Source organism: Mytilus californianus, unplaced genomic scaffold, assembly GCF_021869535.1.
Source record: "Mytilus californianus isolate M0D057914Y unplaced genomic scaffold, xbMytCali1.0.p SCAF_6, whole genome shotgun sequence".
In the NCBI taxonomy this organism is placed as follows: Eukaryota; Metazoa; Mollusca; class Bivalvia; order Mytilida; family Mytilidae; genus Mytilus; species Mytilus californianus.
In genome coordinates, this window is record NW_026262712.1 from 9,478,448 (window position 1) to 9,499,591 (window position 21,144).

Here is a 21,144-nt window from a genome sequence, read left to right on the forward strand (position 1 = left end):
CAAAATCGTAATTTTTTAACCCAAAACGGCAAAATTTTGAAAAATTTAATGAGGCTGTACAAATTCCTTACACTGAACGATGTCCATTCCAAGTGTTTTGTACATAAAAAGACATTTTATGTCAAAAAAGTATACTAGTTTGGCTTCAATTTTTCCATATTCTTTCAAAAAAAATGTTCCCTCATTTTAAATTCTCGTAAATTCCATAAATTTCCTCTGATTTTGACACGGTTTTCAACAAACGGAAGCGCCATGTTTACACTTTCATCCGGGTATTCAACAAAGAAAGATAACTCGTGTTTAAACTGTTTTGAGCGGAAAATATAAAAGAGGTATTCCGATCCCGGTAAAACGGGAAATTGTCAGCTGTCTGAAGCGTGAATCCCGGTAAACCGGGACTCATCGGCGAAAGGGTTAACCAGGAAATCCTTGTTTTCCCCCTTTTTTGCCCCTAATTCCTAACCGGCTTCAGCCATAACCCCCAAAAGCAAATCCTAACCATCCCTTTGTGGTATGGAAACTTGTGGTATAATTTCAGAGAGATCCATACACCGTTCCACAAATTATAGTCTTGAAACTAGAAAAATGCTTATTTGGGCCCCTTTTTGGCCCCTAATTCCTAAGCTGTTGGGACCATAACCCCCAAAATCGATCCCAACCTTCCTTTTGTGGTTATAAACCTTGTGTTTAAATTTCATAGATTTCTATTTAATTATACTAAAGTTATTGTCTGGAAGCCAAACTGTTTCGGACGGCGTCAACGAGGTGATACCAATATACGATCGCAAAATTTTTTGCGGTCGTATAAAAATGGTATCTTATGAATAATGATTTTTTTAATGATGGAGCTGTAACTCTTGGGCATTGTACTCACTGATTGGGGTCTGAAACTGTGTATTCATTGGTTGCTGAAACTGGGTATTCAATGGTTGCTGATACTGTGTATTCACTGGTTGCTGAAACTGAGTATTCAATGGTTGCTGAAACTGTGTATTCACTGGCTGCTGATACTGTGTATTCACTGGTTGCTGATACTGTGTATTCACTTGTTGCTGATATTGCATGCTTTGTCCCTGAAACTGATATGGCATGCCTGAGGCTGTTTGGTAGACAAACCGACCACTAGGTGGTGGTTGCGACATTGGTGATGATGGATTAAATCCAGGCATATATACCCCTTGTCCATATCCTGGTCTGACGGAGTAAATGTTGGGATTCATTTAGGTTATCGGTACAATTTAATGTTTCACCATTGTGATCTGAAAATAAACATTAATGTGAAATTAAATGATTATTCTTGCAGTCCCTTTAAAGACAAAGATAACAAGAATATGAATTCAACTGATGTTTCAATAAAATCATCAATTTAACATAAGTTTCTTCAGTAAATATACAACAAAACTCGTATGTTACCATAATATTTTAAGAACCCTTGACGACTTGCCCCAGACCAGTTGTAAAATAAATGGAGAATGTGTCTATAGGCCACAGATACCCCGCTTGTAAATATGCACAAGTCAACTTTCACATACAAATGCAGGTTTCACATAGTTAAGACCGTTTTGTGATTATAAGCATTGTGTATAAGTTTCATAACATTTGGTTGAGGCAAACTATAGTTAGAGAACGGAAACAACAGATTTTGCAATTTTTCCATTTATAAAGGGCACAACTCAAGAACGGAAAAAGGGTAACAATTAATGCCCCTCCGCTAAAAGTTTCATAACATGTGGTTGAGGAAAACTAAAGTTAGTGCATGGAAAAGAAAAATTCAGTAATTTTTATGTTTATAAAGGGGCATAACTCATGAACGGTGAAAGTGATGCCTCCCAATATCTGTGTTTTGTGGTAATAAGCATTGTGTATAAGTTTTATAATATTTGTTTGAGGCAAACTAAAGTTAGAGAACAGAAACCAATTTTGGGGACAGGACGGGCGGACAGGACGGATGGATGGGGGTAACACTTAATCATGTTAATACTGCCTCCACTACGGGAGGGGGAAAAAAAATTAGACTGACAAAATTTTGTTCCAGCTGACAAAAGCAAAATTAATGTCAGCCTAAATGACTGACATGTGAAATTTGTTTCAAGAACAAAAGACATATGTAACCAACCATCAGGGCTTCCCCTGGGTTTATTTTCTTTTTCGCCGAAGCAATATTTTTTTCACCACTCTCAATTTGTTTGGGGTCCGAAATGCACTTCAACTTTGAACTTTATTTGGCTTTTTTAACTTTTTTTATTCAAGTGTCAATGATAAAGTCTATTGTAGACAAAACGTGCCCTCTGCGTACAAATGTTAAATTCTGGTTTCTATGATGAGTTTCAGGAACTAAACTTGGGAATTTCAAGCTTGGAGCCCAGACCAGATATTTCATAATTAGTTTCTAAATGTTCAACTGAAATTTACCTGAAAGTTTAGGGGCCCAGCTCAAAATCTAGGAGCCATGGGCGACTGGGCTCCCTTTAAGTTTTGTCCCTGAGTTTATTTTCATATGTTTGTCAAAAGCCAGGAACCTCATTAGAAGCTGTGTTATTTCATTCATTATTATGTTTTTTTGTAATTTGGAGAATTCGGTGTTGATGGCAGGTCTTCTATTGTTTCTGTGTAACGCCATCAAAAAATGAATGTTGGTTTCCCCTAACATGTGTAAACTATTAAAGCCAGGCAGGCAGGAAAAACTTTTTATTTCATTTTAATTTTATTGTGAAAAATTAGATTTGCTCTACAGAGAATGGTGTTGTTAACCACTTAACCTGACAGTAAATTCTTGTTTTACAATAAGCTATGTGAAACTAAAGGAATAATAATAGTTGACACACTTTTAAGAAATTATCAGACATCATTGAAAATTGTCAAAATAAACCAGAGCTGCACTTTTTCATCTGCAAAAAAAAATTAAGAAAAGTTAGATTGACCCAGCAGGGTTAGGGGAAAGAAACAATCATTTTAGCATAGCATAATATAACCCCTGACAATTCATAAAATCTTAATAGACTCAGGATAATTAAGAGCTGGACATATTGTCTAAACACTTGTCTATGGTCTTGACTGTCATGACTGTGTATTTTACCCTCAAAATGTCTTTTGTTAAATTACATTGTTGACTTGCTGTTTCATTGAAATTTATGTGTTTCCTTTTCTTCATATTGACACTTTTTCAAACAGCTATTTGATCATCGTTTGGTAGATGAATTACTACAAATAAGGACTTTTTTTTACAATTTTCTTATATATCTATTGTGGTTCATTGCAATGTATATACATGTAGAAGACTTTAACATTAATGAATGCATTTTGCCCTACATTTTGGATATGTATTTTTTCAATCATTTATAACAAAGAAGTTGAAATAATATGCTTTTTGTGCTAAAAAATAGAGAAAAATCCCAAATTTAAAAAAATTGACAGCATGGTAAATTTGACACGAAAAAGCTACAAAATTTTATAAAACTTTCTAACATTAACACCTACCTACATGATATGACCTATAGTTTTTTAAGTTGAATTTATTCAGATTGGTCCACTTCATCTTTAGTGAAAGTATGAAAAAAAGTTTAATTGTGAAACTGTGATTTTTTTCCTAATGGCCCAAAAATGGGTAAAAATTTCTGAAAAATGGGAAAATCATTAAAATTCGGTACTTTTAAATGGCGGCTTACAGTTGTCATACAAAATGCTTTGAAAAATAAATAAAAAGGTAAATATGCTTGGAAAATTTAATTCTTAAAATAAAATTAAGAATGGTAATAAAGGGGAATGTGTCAAAGTGACAACAACTCCAGGCCACCAAAGAGCAATAAAATACTTGGCTGAGCACAGCCTGATACGACCACAGAGGTCGATCCCTGAACAGTTGGGGCAAGTTTGGACACAATATTCGAGCTTGATACTGTCTGAATTTGGATTGTGATCAAATTTTGACATAATATAGGTTTCTGACACAAAATAAATGTGGTCAAAGATCTTAAATATCTATTGTGCAATACTGTGCTATTGTGCAATACTTTCAATTGAAGATTTCTTCTTGAAACTTTTCAAATTTGAAATTTCAAAAATTTTGAAGAAAAAAATTCCCCTCCCAATCTTTTTGACCCCCTCTTGGAGTAATTACCCCTAAACTCAATCCCAGCCTTTCCTTTGAGGTATGGAACCTTGTAGTACAGTTTTAACACTTAAACACAAGTTATTGTCTGGAAACTAGAAAAATGCTTGTTTTGGGCCCCTTTTTTACCCCGAATTCCTGCATGGTTGGGGCAATTACCCCCAAACCCAATCCCAGCCTTCCCTTTGTGATATGGAACCTTGTGGTACAATTTCAGTGAGATCCATACACTTACACACAAGTTATTGTCCGGGAACTACAAAAATGCTTGTTTTTGGCCCCTAATTCCTAAACTGTTGATACTGTAACCCCCAAAATTAATCCCTTCAGACGACGATGACGCAGACGACATAGTGTTTCACCCAGGCATGTTTGGCATGGATAGACGCAATGCCCTTTTCTGTCCTAACAAGCATTCAGTGAGTATTTCATGGCAATACATAGTCCCCTACCGGTTAAAAATTCATTGTAATGGAACAAAATTCTAACTTGATCTATAACTTGTCATATGGTGTAAACTACATAAAATAACGAACAAACCTACCACTAAATTCTTCAAACAATTTACTAAAGAAAAGGAAAAAAATCCAAAATGTAATTTATCATTGATACAATGTCTTTTAAAAAAAGAGTTATTTCCCTTTGAACAGAAATCTAGTAATTATTTCATCAAAAATTTAATTATGGGGAAAGGGCTTTCACTGAACAAGGAAAAAAGCTAAAATCGTGAAAATTGAACTTGACCTGTAACTTGTCATGATAGAACAATACACAAAATTTCAAATCAATATCTTCAAGCATGAAGGAAAAAAGTCTGGAAAACTGATTTGCCGGACTAACAGATGGACAGACAGACAGACAGATAGAGTGCAAACCTAAAGTCCCCTTCGACTTCATCAGTAGGGGACTACATCATTCCATTATACGAATCCAAAAATTTTTTTTGGAATTGTATAAAAAAACAGTCCAAGGCCACCAAAGGTCTTCAACACAGCGAGATAATCCCGCACCCGGTGGCGGGCTTCAGCTGGCCCCTAAACAAAAATGTGTACTAGTTCAGCGAAAATGGACATCACACTAAACTCTGAAACATATAAATGAACCAAAATTTTAAAAAATATACAAGACTAACAAAGGCCAGAGGCTTCTCACCTGACTTGGGACAGGCGCAAAAATGTGGTGGGGTTAAACATGTTTTGTGAGATCTCAACCCTCCCCCTATACCTCTAGCCAATGTAGACAGGGGTTCAAATTAAACACTTGGTATTGGAAGGTCCAGGACCTTTGACACTCCAAACTGAAAGGTCCACAACATAAATCCCAGGTCCTACTTTATTTGGAATATTTCATAACTCAGTAATTTAAGATACAAATTAATGTGTTTTTGGTCTTAGGTTAGTTTGTTTAATTATATTTGAAATGCATGCAATATTTTGTTAAGTTTACAAATATATTGCCAGGCAACCATATAAATCTTGCACTAAACTGTCAGTGTCACTGTGGTATACATGATAACATGTATAATAATAAATGATGTAATTGTCTTACAAGTATATTATGAATTCAAATAATCTTTTTTTTTTTGGTATTGGGGAGGGTGTCACTGTGGGTAGGTGTGTTGTCTCAATTATTGGTAATTATACCATTATTTCAGGGCTTACACTACTTCAGAATCATAGGGAGAAGTGACTTCTCTTTTTTTAAACTGATAGGGAGAAGTGGTGAGATTTGAAAGAGAAGTGCTCACTCAAGGCGCTACAATGTTTGATTTTTACTATAATATAAAGGGCTATATGTATCTTTTTTTATATTGTTCAATACATAACTGAGTATACAATTAAAGTAACAGTTCAAATTCATAGCTGTTTAAGTTCATCATATGTTGCACAATTATATTAGTTCCTCTCTTGTTAGAAACTACCAACTAAATATCTATCACTAATAAAGAAAGAACTTTTTTTACATCAAAAAAGACAAGAAAGTGATGAATGCTTAATTTTTCCCTTTGGGATCAATATTCTTCTGTCAGATGTGCCATTCATGGGTCCGTAGTCATTATCCTTAGAATCCGGATTTCATTCATAGCTGGTCCGTTTCCCGACTCCGATCAGTAGTTTGTACAAATATTTCAATGGCGGAAGAGAAAATTTACAAAAATAAATGTTTGAAATGCTATTTATAAGGGAATATGACTTTTTTAATGCAATGAATGGATTACAAATTTACTTAAGGCAACTTTCATCACTTCTAATGGGTTAACAAACTTATTTTGCCGACAGTTAAAATGGTTTGAAGTACGCTCTCGAGGGGTATACCATGTCAATAGCAATATCGCTTTGAAATGACGATACTGATGGTTAAAAAGGTCGGCAAAGTTAAATTTTATTTTCTTTCAAATCAAAGGACCGTAGGGCGTAGCTAGTAACCAAAATGAAAGTCCGATTGCAATAGTGGAAGGTCACGGACCTCGGACCACCGCTAATTTGAACCCCTAGTAGAATAAACAAACACTCAACAATACACACAGTAAAACTCAGTTTAAAAGAAGTCAGAGTCCAAATTTACAATCACAATCCCTTCCGTTAGGGTTTTAGTATCATACCATCATAAAATATACGAGAAGAACCTGTATCATGCCAACAGCTGGTTTTAGAATAAATGTAGATATAGGAAGATGTGGTATGAGTGCCAATGAGACAACTCTCCATCCAAGTTACAATTTATAAAAGTAAACCATTATAGTGTTTAATGAAAAACATTATTAATGTGTTTATTTCCAATGTAAAGACCCTGAGTGAATCAATATTAATAAAAAAAATTCCATCTTTAACAACCTGACAACGGTATCGTAACTATATCCCTTCTGAATAATTAGATATAAGAAGATATGGTATGAGTGCCAATGAGACAACTCTCCATCCAAGTCAAAATTTATAAACGTAAACCAATATAGGTCAAAGTACAGTCTTCAACACGTAGCCTTGGCTCACACGGAACAGCAAGCTATAAAGGGCCCCAAAAATTACTAGTGTAAAACCATTCAAACGGGAAAACCAACGTTCTAATCTATATAAAAAACGAGGAACACTTATGAACCACATCAACAAACAACAACTACTGAACATCAGATTCCTGACTTAGGACAGGTGCAAACAATTGCAGCGGGTTTAAACGTTTTAATGGAACAACCTTCACCCTTATATGAAACAATAGTGTAACATCACAACATAGAAAAACACACTATAAAATATCAATTGAAATGGCTCAACTCAATCAAAAGACATATTAAAGTCTGTTTAAAGGTTTGGTAAATTTTGAGGTGAATGACGACATTTTTGTGCTTTGTATAGAATATTATCATAAAAGATTGGATTTGATTTGATTTTTTGGTGTTTTAACACCACTTTTAAGCACCGCTTTTGGGCTATTTCGTGGCGGCCAGTTTTTATTGGTGGAGGAAGCCGGTTTGCCTGGAGAAAACCACCGACCTTCGATAGGAAAACTGACAATCCTAGTCAATTAAGATTGGAGTCGAGTGCACCTGCACGAGCGGGGTTCGAACTCACAACCTCAGTGTTGACTGGCTAGTGATTACAGTAGTAACTACTTAGACCACTCGGCCACCGAGGCCCCATAAAAGATTGGACGTGAAATACCTGAACGTATAAGATGTCTGCACATTCATTTATATTTACGAATGATGTCCTTATACCGATGATAAAATTCCGTAAATGTTTTGACAAGTTTGTGACATCGAAAACCCTGGTGTAATAATTTTTCAGTAATACAGAGATTTCTTTCATTCAAATCAAATACGTTGTTAAATACACGAGCGAATCGAACAAGTTGAGATATAAACACCATAAGATGGTGACAAGGGAACGTCACCATCTTAAAATGGTTAATTAACAACAGGAAATGAAAAATCATCTCTTTTATCGTTAAAGATATAGATATCAAGATCCAGGAAAGGGCAGTTTTCATTGTTAGTATTATCTTTATTTAAAGTCAGTTCAGCAGGATACATCACTTTAATGTACATACTGAAGTCGTCATTATTGAGAGCCAAAAATGCCAATATATCATCCAAATATCTAAAAGTGTTATAAAATTTTTGTATCAGCTGTTGTTTCAATGGGTCTTTGCTGATTTTAGTCATAAATTGTAACAATACAGAAACAGGTCTGCAATTAGTGGTGCACAGTTAATCCCCATTGGAATTCCAATAATCATAACTTGAAGATATAAGGAACAAAAATGTATCTAGCAAAAATTCAAGTGTAAAATTCAAATGTAATAATTTGATCTGTCAATTTTCCGTTAAGTCTCCCTGTTGGCTCTTCACTTCTCCCTGTTTCGCTGCCAGGGAGAAGTCTTGTTTCCCTATAATTTTGAAGTGTGGTGACCCCTGAGCCTGAGGTCAGTGAGGAGAGTTTTTAATTTTCAAAGGAAAAAAATTGCATATTATTTTTATAAACGAGAAGTTCATGTCACACGTTTGACTTTTCTCATATTGATACACAAAATCAAACAACAAATTTTATTTTGAAACAGGTTATTTGGTACAGGTACCCCTCATGTCTCGTGAATAATTTGTTTATTACATCAGTTTTACTTTTACTATAGTTTTAGTACATGTCTAGTATACAAATGTGACACTTGTGCGTAGCGCATAATTACTTTGCAAAAACTTTTCATTCAAATGCTTTTCTAAAGATTTGTTTTCTATCAAAATAACCTTAATATATTAAACAGTCATGAGACTTTCATCTCATGGTAAGAACATTTCCCAAATCTTACTATTAAAAGTTGCATGTTGTTTTTCTATTGGTCACATCACAATCCTAGAGAAAGCTACGATCAGAAAATAATTCCTAAAAATTAATAATTTTTTTCGTTTTGCTATAGTCAGATGAAATAGCTACTTTGCAATTTACATATAAATGTGAAAACAAGTTATTCTAATAATTGATGAACATGCAAATATAAACCGTAGTCAAACAAATCTCGCGTATGAAAATAGAAAGTAAGTCCTAATCTTCCCGCCATCTTTCAACAGGTGCAACTTTTGCTAACGATAACAATAATGAAACTGAAATCCTTACCTACCCTTCTACTGTACAGGTCACAAAATATTGGTGAAATAATGCAACTAAAGACACCAACTAATTAAACAAAATTTTGCTGTAAGCCCGCATACTTTATAAAAAGGAGAGCACATAGAAATGAAAAAAGGGAAATTATTGGAGGGTCCGAAGAGGGAAACTCAACAAATATGTGCGTGGGGATTTAGGGTATATTGGACCCCTGCTGTTGTTTCGCTCTTATCTACACTGTGGCGAAGTATCAATCAGTGGTTGGCCAGTTTAGATTTAAAAAGGTCTGGATGTGGGTCCTACATAGAGTACATTTCATTATTTTTTAATATTTTTGCCCATTATTCTCTATTCTTAAATTTTTTGCTCTGTTTCTCTTTTCTTTATTTTTTTTTGTCCTAGATGTCTGGTTTCTCTATTCTTTATTTTTTTTGTCATTCATATTGCACCTTTATTCTCTATTCTGTAAACCCCAACCAGACCATAATACAGTGGGATTTAGTAGTGGGCATGTTTTTCTTTTTGATAAATTTGTATAAATATTAAATTGATTCTTAATAACTTCGAGCTCACACAGGAATGAAAAATTGTTTGTCTCTAATAACCCCTGAAGATGTAGCTTTGCCCTCTGAAAAAAATGTTAGTGCAGGACTATTATCAAAAAAGTTTTTTTAATACAAGAATTATTTTTTCAGCAGGGGAAAAACAAGGCCCAACTGCACTAAAATTATTATGCATTTTTGAAACTGAAAATATCTTTAGTTTGATAAACTTTCTTGGTAAGGTAAAAGAAAATGAAAAAACAAACATGTTATTTGTAGATTTTTTATATGCTAAATTATCTTTATATATTTTTCTATCATTTTTATTCTAGTGTATTGCTTTTAATTTTTATGATCATATAATTATATATGACAAACAGCTGCTACATTTACAAAAAAAAACAAATAATAAGATTTTGAATTAGGTTAGCAAAATATTATTTTATAATAGTAATTGCTAGTAATTGTCATAATTATTTTAAATTCAAAAACTTACCTAAAAATATGTTTGCCACAGCTTAAATATGAAATATTGATTTCTCATATCTGACTCTGTTCAGTGATAGATTCATTTGCGTAGCATTTACAACATTATAAACTTTATTTAATACCATGAAAAAAGATTTATTTTTTATTAAAGGACCCAGCATGAATTATCAAGGTTATTTCATTATCATTAGGTTATATTCATAAATGTGTCACATATGATATATATAATTGTGTTTATAAGTGGTGTGATTTTTGTTTCAAAATTTATTAATGTATACCAGAACTAAATGCTAAACCATACCATAATCATAGATGTATCATTAAATAAGATTGTGTAATGTCCTTATAATCCCTCAGGTAAACTAGGGTACCTAAAATGTAATGCTAACCTTGGAACATGTTTCTGACATCTTTGGTTAAGCACTGTTGAAGTCCAGAATATATATTTCTCGAATGTAGGACAGAAAGTCACAGAACAAAAAATCACCAACAGAATTAACAAATATAGAAATGAAGGATTCCCCCCCCCCCATCCAGACCCTAATAGGTAATTTCTAGCTCCTGGCAGAAAAAAAAACATGTCAGTTAGCTATAGGTAGGAAAAATAATTTTATTTGGAAAATATTTTACATATATAGAGAGAAATATGGTAAACGGACAGAAAGTCACAGGACAAAAAGTCACAAATAGTTTGTTGCCAATTGTTTGAATATATATATAATAATAAGAGAGAGATCTTGAAATATTTTCTTTTTATTACATATATTCATTTTTAAGTTTAGGAAATTGTTCATAAGCCTTGATAAATGAAAATTTATTAAATTTAATCGTGCAAAGGATATATATTTCTTGGCACCATGAAGCCATTTAAGGATCAAGCCTCTTTGACATTTTGTTTTCATAGCAATTATTTGATCATTATTAATATTTATTGCATAAATTTTAATTACAAAGTTGCTTTATAAATAATAGTTTTAGAAAAAAAACAAAATATTTCTTTTTAAATTATTTTTTTCTTGTTCAAAGAAAAATAATCTCAAAACTGAATTGTGACTTTTTGTCCGTGACTTTTTCTCCTGTGACTTTCTGTCCTACATTCCAAAAACCTGGTGGCACTCCCTCAGAAAATGATGTTGTGTATAAGACAAAAAACAAATATTAGTTCTGTTTCCTACCTCACTTCCCTACCTAAAATTTCATGCTAACTTTGGAACATGTTTCTGACATCTTTGGTTAAGCACTGTTGAAGTCCATAATATATATTTCTCTATATCTATGTAAAATATTTTCAAAATAAAAATATTTTACTTACCTATAGCTAACTGACATGCTTTTTCTGCCAGGAGCAAGATATTACCTATGAGGGTCTGGATGGAGGGGGATTCTTCATTTCTGTATTCATTAATTCTGTTGGTCATTATCCTCTATTCTTTATATTTTTAGTCCATTTTCTGTAGATTTGGCCCATTCTTCTCTATTTTGTAAACCCATCCAACCCTCAGAATTTTTGGTGTGTATTAATTATTAGGAATGTTGAATAATGGACTAAAATGTAAGATTAATTGGGGAAAAAACAAAACTAAGTTTTCCTTCTACATAACAGACCAGAAAGTACATTTAATGATAATCTATAACATGTGTGATATGGAATTAAATATTTGAGTTATCTCCCATTATTAGTCAGAATCAGCTTTTTGGATCAAAACAATCAAAAATTTAAAACAAATCAAAGTACTATTGCTAGCCGTATTTTGTAAGTCTCGTTTTTTATTTGCTCCTAAGTAAATAAAAGCCTGCTTTTATTAGTTTTCCTAACCTTTCATTCATGTTCTGTCATTTTAATATAAAGTCATCATAATGTTATAAAATTCTATTCAGCAATAAACTTTTTATTTTATCAAGGGCCTAATACAGAGGTTTAAAAAATATGTACTGTGAATTCATTATTATTTGTGGGATTACAATTTTCATGGATTCCGATTTCTTGGGTACAGTGCATCAAAATAGAAATGTTCTATGGGGATGTATTCAGACTGGCAAAACCATGAAATTAAATGAAACCACAGTTAATCATCGATATTCTGTAATTCAGAATTTCTTAGAATACTACAATTTTTGGAGCAAGTGAAAAAAATATATTCTGGATGAGTGATCTCCCTTAGCATACCCCTTTTTCTAGAAATATTATTGGCATATTAGCATATGTATCATCCAAAAATAAAATATGATTTTGTTGAAAACTGAAATTCATAAATATGCCATTTTAAGTGAAACAAAAATAAGATTTTTTTCAAAACCATTAAGTTTTTAATACTACACTGTATTTGAAATGTGTATGAGCTATGTTATCCAAAAATAAAAATGACTAATTTAGTGGACTTTTGCATTTTCCAAAAGTTGTAAGATATGATATATATATACATATATACATGTGTTAATGGACAAAAATATTGAAACACTTTTGAAATGAAAAAAGAAACAAAAATAAAATTTTAAATCTAGGTATTTGGATTAAAATCTATAACTGAAACCAGAGACATATAATACATTATATCATATGTCTCTGCTGAAACTAAACAAATTGAGTACAACTGACCCCTCCCCCACATATATATAAAAACATGTGTATATAGTTAAAGCCTGGATGTTGCCTTCTAGATGTCTTTTTGTAATTTTTGTCCTTGGGTTGCTGTCTCAGGAAGGTGTGCCCAACATCTCCCTTAAATCATATACAGAGGCAGATTTAGGGGGCAGTCCTCCTACCCCTGTATGAAGCTACAATTATGGTTAATGCATAGACTTTTTAGCTCACCTGGCCCAAAGGGCCAAGTGAGCTTTTCTCATCACTTGGCGTCCGTCGTCTTCGTTAGCTTTACAAAAATCTTCTCCTCTAAAACCACTGGGCCAAATTTAACCAAACCTGGCCACAATCATCATTGAGGTATCTAGTTTAAATAAAATGCTCCCGCAGCTTGATACGACCGCAGAGGTCGAACCCTGAACAGTTGGGGCAAGTATGGACACAACATTCAAGCTTGATACAGCACTAAATTTGGATTGTGATTAAATATTTGACACAGCATAGGTGTCTGACACAGAATGAATGTGGTCTTAAGAAATTAAAAAAATTTAATTTACCTATTCAAACCATATCACTATTATTTGCTTTTATATATAAATCAGAAATAACCAATTTAAAATGGAAAATTTTAAAGGAAAAAAAAATCCCTCCCCCAAATTTTTTGAACCCCCTTATGATTCATCACCCCCAAACTCAATCCCAGCCTTCCCTTTGTGGTATGGTACCTTGCAGTACAATTTCAGAGAGATCCATACACTTGAACACAAGTTATTGTCTGGAAACTAGAAAAATGCTTGTTTTTAGGCCCCTTTTTGGCCCCAAATTCCTAAACGTTTAGAGCAATTATCCCCAAACTCAAACCCAGCTTTCCCTTTGTGATATGGAACCTTGTAGTACAATTTCATAAAGATCCATACACTTACACACAAGTTATTGTCCTGAAACTAGAAAAATGCTTGTTTTTTGCCCCTTTTTGGCCCCTAATTCCTAAAATTTGGAGGAAATTACCCCCAAAATCAATCCCAGCCTTCCCTTTGTGGTATGGTACCTTGCAGTACAATTTCAGAGAGATCCATACACTTGAACACAAGTTATTGTCTGGAAACTAGAAAAATGCTTATTTTTGGCCCCTTATTCATAAATGTTTTGGTCAATTACCCCCAAACTCAATTTCAGCTTTCCCTTTGTGATATGGAACCTTGTAGTACAATTTCAGAAAGATTCATACACTTACACACAAGTTATTGTCATGAAACTAGAAAAATGCTTATTTTTTGCCCCTTTTTTGGCCTCTAATTCCTAAAATTTTGAGGCAATTACCCCCAAAATCAATTCCAGCCTTCCCTTTGTGATATGGAACCTTGTGGTACAATGTCAGAGAGATCCATAAACTAACACACAAGTTATGTCTGGAAGTTACAAAAATGCTTATTTTTGGCCCCTTTTAGGCCCCTAATTCCTTAACTGTTGGTACCATAACCCCCAAAATCAATCTTAACCTTCCTTTTGTGGTATTGAGCCTTATGGTAAAATTTCATAGAGATCCATTCACTTGAAATAAAGTTAGAGTGCGAAAACCAATGTGTCTTCGGACGACGACGCTGGACGACATTGCCAACGTCATACCTATATACGACCGCTAAATTTTTTTGCGGTCGTATAAAAATGTGTCCGATGACCCCGCCAACCAACCAAGATGGCTGCCATGGCTAAAAATAGAACATAGGGCTAAAATGTAGATTTTGGCTTATATCTCTGAAAGCAAAGCATTTAGAGTAAATCTGACAAGGGTAAAACTGATTAACAGGTCAAGATCTATCTGCCCTGAAATTTTCAGACAAATCTGACAACCTGTTGTTGGGTTGCTGCCCCTGAATTGGTAATTTTAAAGAAATTTTGCAGTTTTTGGTTATTTTCTTGAATATTATTATAGATAGAGATAAACTGTAAACAGCAATAATGTTCAGCAAAGTAAGATCTACAAATAAGTTGTCATGACCAAAATTGTCAGTCAACCCCTTTAGGAGTTATTGTCCTTTATAGTCAATTTTTAACAATTTTTCGTAAATTTTTGTTATCTCTTACAAAAATCTTCTTCTCTGAAACTACTGAGACAAATTTAACCATACTTGGCCATAATCATTATTATGGTATCTAGTTTAAAAAATTTGTCTGATGACCCCGCCTTCCAACCATCATGGCCGACATGGTTAAAAATAGAACATAGGGATAAAATGCAGTTTTTGGTTTATATCTCTGAAACTAAAGCATTTAGAGCAAATCTGACAGGTGGCAAAAATGTTCATCAGATTTATCTGCCCTGAAATTTTCAGACGAATCTGACAACCCGTTGTTGGGTTGCTGCCCCTGAGTTAGTAATTTTACAGAAATTTTGCAGTTTTTTGTTATCTTAGATATCATTATAATATCTAATATCTAATACTATTAATTATGATTTTAACCTTATTTTACATGATTTCCAAAGCATCAGTAAATACAGGTGAGCGACACAGGCTCTTGAGAGCCTCTAGTTACAAGTCCCACTCCTGGTTAAAGATGTGTGGTCAAAATCCTGGATCCACAACTGATATAACATTACAATTAAAACAATATTTTGCATAAAAATTGATATAATTGTTACATCTATTTATATATTTATATATATGATAGACAAATATTACAAATTTGTTCAAACTGGAATGTCACTTTTTCCAAAAATCAGTATTTTGTCTAATAAAACAATATTTGTCAACATTACTATTTATTATATATTTTATTAGAAATGAATTAAGATGTTCATAAAGTAATATTTATAAAAAAGATAAGACAATAATTAATTCCTGATTAATGTTTGATTATTAGATTATGCAGATGATTAGCTTGATCCCTATCTGTTTGTAGTAAGACCAGCTGTGATAACCCCTCTCATGTTTCATCTAGATCTTTATATGGAATGCCCCATCAGAAGATACCTATGCATGTGTTGGAACATTCCATTTCAGTTGCAGGGTGGTGGATTTACGTGCAAGGTAAACTTTTCTAATTTATAGTTTGTTTTGTAGTTTCTTTAATATATTTTCTTAAGTATTTGAAAATAATTGTATAACTTTGTTGGAAGAAAAAGATCATGTTATGAATTTTTGTACAATTTTATAAATTGATTTTTAATATGTTTGTTTCTATGGAAATCTGAAACCCCCTTAAATTGGGGAAAGTATAAATAGACACTTCTGTGATGTATGAATCTTCTGCTGTTCTGTGTGTTTACAAGGCAACTCCTCTTCTTGAACATTCCAGCTTTTCACAGAAGTGATTTTCCTGGTAGCCATTTTGTTTTCGAGACTAGTAGGTAGGCTAAAACTTTGTTTACATTTTTCATGATGGAAACTTCAAAAATTTCCAAAGTTTTGTGACAGTTTGTTATCCTATCCCTATCTTGTACCCACATATGTATAATAATACCATTTCCTGTGTGATTTTCCTGATTTTGTCATGAATTTCTGTGAAACATGATGTCTACATGTTATGATTTTAGAAGGGGGAGGGGAAGTGCTACATATACTGTAAAAACAACTTACTACTTCCCACCCTTATATCATTAAATAAGTTGCCACTTGATGCTTAGGTAACAAGTCACCAATCTAACATTACAATATGAAGTCATTATCTTATACTTTCGCTCTTTTATCTATAATCATGATAATGGCATAAAATGCAAATCTGTGTAGCATACAAAAGTGAGACATGGGGTAAATAAGACAATATCATACATGCGTGACATGTAAGAGTAAAAACTTGCAACTTGAGGTCAATAATGGTCCATGCATAAACATACCACTAAATAAAATTTCAGTGAAAGCCCCATGATGTCAAGTGCAAAAGATTATATAAAGTTATAAAAAAAAAATTGTTTATACATAGAACATACAAAGACAATTGTAAAACTGCTGCGAAGTCCGACAGCCTTTTTGGTCACTTGATCGGACCGTGGCACAATTTCTGTGTTAACTATATGGCATCTAATGGCCCTTGGGCCTTGGTGGCCGAGTGGTCTAAGTAGTTACCACTGTAATCACTAGCCAGTCAACCCTAAGGTTGTGAGTTCGAACCCCACTCGTGCCGGTGCACTCTACTACGATCTTAATTGACTAGGATTGTCAGTTTTCCTATCGAAGGTCGGTGGTTTTCTCCGGGCACTCCGGCTTCCTCCATCATTAAAAACTGGCCGCCACCAAATAGCCCAAAAGCGGTGCTTAAAAATGGCGTTAAAACACCAAAAAATCAAATCAAATCTAATGGCCCTAAAAACAATGCTGTCTGATGTCATAGCAAGGACGTACTGAGATAAATGTTCTTGATGGACTGGACGGTCTTTCCCTGTCTGTCATGTCAGATGCATGGACAGCCTATAAAAATCTGTATTCAATCCTAATGCGAAACAGTAAGTCACATATGATATATGAGTAATCAATAATTTACATATCACTGATTGGCACAGACTTGCAAACTTTCAGATTAATGGGGGATAAATTGGATTTCTGCTGTGAGCCGTGACCCTGGAAATCCTCCATTACATATAAACTTTATGCACCAAAACATGCTTTCAGCAGAGTAAGATGGGAGTTCAGCACACAAATATAGATATTATAATTCAAAACCACAGTATACAATATTATAAACGGTTATGACATGTGCAAGAGAACAAGTTTTAAAGATCAAATTTATCATCTTATTTTCTAAAAAAATCACAAATCATATTTAAAAAATACATACAACAATCTATCAAGGAATCATAAAAGTAGTTCAACATTATCTGATTTACATAAAAGCAAAACTTACGTTAGTCACTATACTTTCTTGCTTAAATTCGATACTACAAATATATGATACAAGATTAGAGGTAAATTTTTAAGAGACATCACAAGAATCTTCCAATAAAGGCATCTGTAGGTTTCTATAATTTCCTTTAAATAATAAATTTATCATAGATACCAGGATTAAAATTTTGTATGCCAGACGCATGTTTTGTCAACAAAAGACTCAGTGCATGACCCTCGAATCAAAAAATTTAAAAGGCCGAAGTTGAAGAGCATTGAGGACCCAAATTCCCAAAAAGTTTTTGCCAAATACCACTAAGGTAATCTATTCCTGGGGTAGAAAATCATTAGTATTTCGAAAGATTTAAAGTTTATTAAGAGCAAGTTTGTCTGTCTATGTGCCTTGTAAGTGCAACACCTCCTCAAAAGCTAGACAGATATTTAGGCAACTTTACACATTCCATTTCAACATGTTAAAAGGGAGATAATAGAATTTGCTTACCACTGTTTTCTGATAGTAATGCAGGGTGGGGTTGTATCCTCTTTTATGAGTTTACTCAGCTGGATTAAGGATTTGTACAGTATATCCTTGTATATCTTACTACACAAAATCCTTGGCTGGAGTTACTTCCCTTGGCTACCAAGTTGAATGGCAAACTGGTTGATTTTCTAAATTGACTAAATTAATCAGATTTAAACATGTGGCACAAGCAAGTCTGATCCTCTCTAAATACTGGTGATGAATTATAAAGGCTTACACAAATGAAAATTGTACAGAACACAACTTTTTCTAAAGTATAGCCATTAGTATAAAAACTTGAGTTTGATTGTTTATAAAGAATTTGTGCATGTTGCCCTCCAACATTGCAGGAAACAGGTATGAATAGAACTCAAAGCCATGCAAACTATACATATCCAAAGTCTAACTTACAGTTAAAGATGAAAAGAGTACAGTATAAACAAATTTATTCAAATGTATAACATGGTACAAGGTTTTATTGTCATACAACTGGTCAGTTCAATTTGAATTTAACCTAAAGCTATTTATTTACTTCAAGGAATTGTATATTTAACATGATTTAAATATACAATTCCTTGGTTACTTGTTAGTAATTAAAATCAATATATGTTCAGGTGAAATAGCTTTCTTCATGTATCTTTTAATATCTCAGTTCCACCTGAACAGTTTTTGTTGGAACAAAAAATCTCAAAATTTGCCTTAAACTTACAATTTTGCTCATCACCAGCAAAAGAACATTTAATTACAGTTGAGTTAATTGTAGAATTTCCTGTTACTTTTGACAGTTGAGCTATAAACATCTTATTTTCCTAAAAACAATTTTGTTTTCATTGAATGATTGTCGAAAATGCTGTCAAACAATATTAAACTATAAAATAACTTAAATCAGTGATTCTGCAATCAATCAAAACTAACTTGAAGCAAGACAATATTATCTAGTATTGTATTTAAAGCTATTTTAATAATAAACTATACTAAATATAGCTAGAATGCCAAATTAAAAAATCTATCTAAAAGTAGCAGTATAGTAAATTTTTCAAGAGTTTCCTGTTATCAGTTCTGTTTTAGGGGAAAACACTAATATTTTCTATTTAGGTTCTAACCTGCCATAATATGAAAGATTAACATAAGGTTTTTTTTTTACATTTTCAGCTAAAATTTCAAAGATCAGTCTAAAATAAAGTAGTCTTGGCTACTGGGACTTTGTTTATCTTTTTCTCTGTGTTACTTTCTGTTAAAAAAGAAACCAAACTTTTTTTTACGAAAATGTATGATATATGGTTGTGGATATTATTGTAATTTTATCTACATCAATCAAATCTCTTGTATTTTTATTTTTATTTTTGAAAAAACATAGTAAACTTTGATAATGTTGTTGGTTTCACAATGTAAAATGAAATGAAATGGAAATGAAATGAGTGTTTCTTGTTTGTGTTTTTTTTATATAGATCAGACCGTTGGTTTTCCTGTTTGAATAGTTTTACACTAGTCATTTTTGGGGCCCTTTATAACTTGCTGTTTGGTTTGAGCCAACGCTCCGTGTTGAAGGCTGTACTTTGACCTACAAAGTTTACCTTTTACAAAGTGTGACTTAGATGGAGAGTTGTCTCATTGGCACTCATACCACATCTTCTCATATCTAATTAGAGTGTCATGGCAAATCTTTCATAGTCTGGCTTAAATTTATTAACATCTATTTTAGACTTGGAGTGAATGAAAGCTTGACTTAATATTTAATATACAGGTTGACACCTGTAATTTTTTTGCAGAATTACTGTATTTATCATCTAGATGTCTTTTGGTTATTATTTGTCATTGGGTTGTGTCTCATTGAGACAACCCCAGTGTCTCCTTTTATTCATATTTTCACTAATTATTTAATTAGGAACACACATACATTGAAAAATTTGCGAATAATTAAGTAGAAATGAATAAATTGCATAAAATCTCATCATATTGTAGACAAATTATCATCTGATTATGGAGTGATTAGTTTGCTATTGTTTACCAATCTGTTACCCCATGCTAATCCATTATCTCATCAGTAAATGGGAACCAGATGTTAGACACTTTGGGGGTCTAATCTGCTTATCTGTCCATTTTCGTTTTCATAGTTTCTCTTCTACACATTTTCATCTCAGTTGCTATTGGGTGAGTTATTAATGTTTATATATATGATATTTTGTAAATATAACTTTTAATAGTTATTTTTATCAAGTTATTAAGAAGTAATAATTACACTTTTCTTTTCACAAGTTTTGTAATAAGAGATTTTAGCAAAAATGAAAGATTGATGATAATGTGGTCTGTAATTTTATTTCTGAAACTTATCAGACTTTTAACTTTTCTATGCTGACAAAATATATTTCAAAGTGTGTGCAAAAAGAGGATTGGTTGATGAGGTGGTTTGAAATCCTCATTTAAAAAAAATGTGTGCTACTAAAGACGTGCATTAATCAATCTGCTACCCTTTTTTGTGGTTTGATTGAAGAGTGTGGTGTCTTCCTTGAATGCCAACATTTTATATGTTACCTATTCCTTGAATGCCAACAAAAATATTTCAATAGATGTTTATATAATAACAATTACCAATAGGTGTTTTTAAATGTTTTTATAAGTATTAAACTGTTAAAAATAATTAGTGAACTTGATAAAATTGAAACATTTTATCACTTTTTGATAAGAAAAAATAGTAGATTTTGGGGTTAAAATTATAATGAATTTTAAAGAAATAAAGAAAATTAAAACATTTTTATTTCTTTTTATTAAAAAAAAGATATTTTGGGAATGGAAATTTTTAATAACATAAGACATTTATATAAGAAATTTTAGTTAAATACAATTATTACAAACAAAAAAATGTGTATGGATAAGCTGATATGAAGCACTTTTTCAAGTTATTACATAGTCTTGTTATGTGCTGAAAGTGATTTTTTCAGAAAGATGGACGCCCTTTGACCTAGAAAGTTGTGCATACATTATGACACACCC

General features: G+C 32.7%; 1 protein-coding gene across 17 annotated transcripts in view; it reads left to right on the forward strand.

Moving 5' to 3' along the window:
- Positions 1-15,723: 15,723 nt before the first annotated feature.
- Positions 15,724-21,144, forward strand: part of LOC127706949 (troponin T, skeletal muscle-like) — a 39,206-nt gene continuing 33,785 nt past the window's right edge. For 5 of the 17 annotated variants that reach the window (XM_052211666.1, XM_052211671.1, XM_052211672.1 and 2 more), the window contains exon 1: positions 16,040-16,165. The gene's annotated coding sequence lies outside the window, so the exon portion shown is untranslated. Of the gene's footprint in view, positions 15,846-16,039; positions 16,166-20,279; positions 20,305-21,144 lie in introns of those variants that run through there. The other 12 variants (XM_052211667.1, XM_052211674.1, XM_052211677.1 and 9 more) reach the window with 4 other exon arrangements.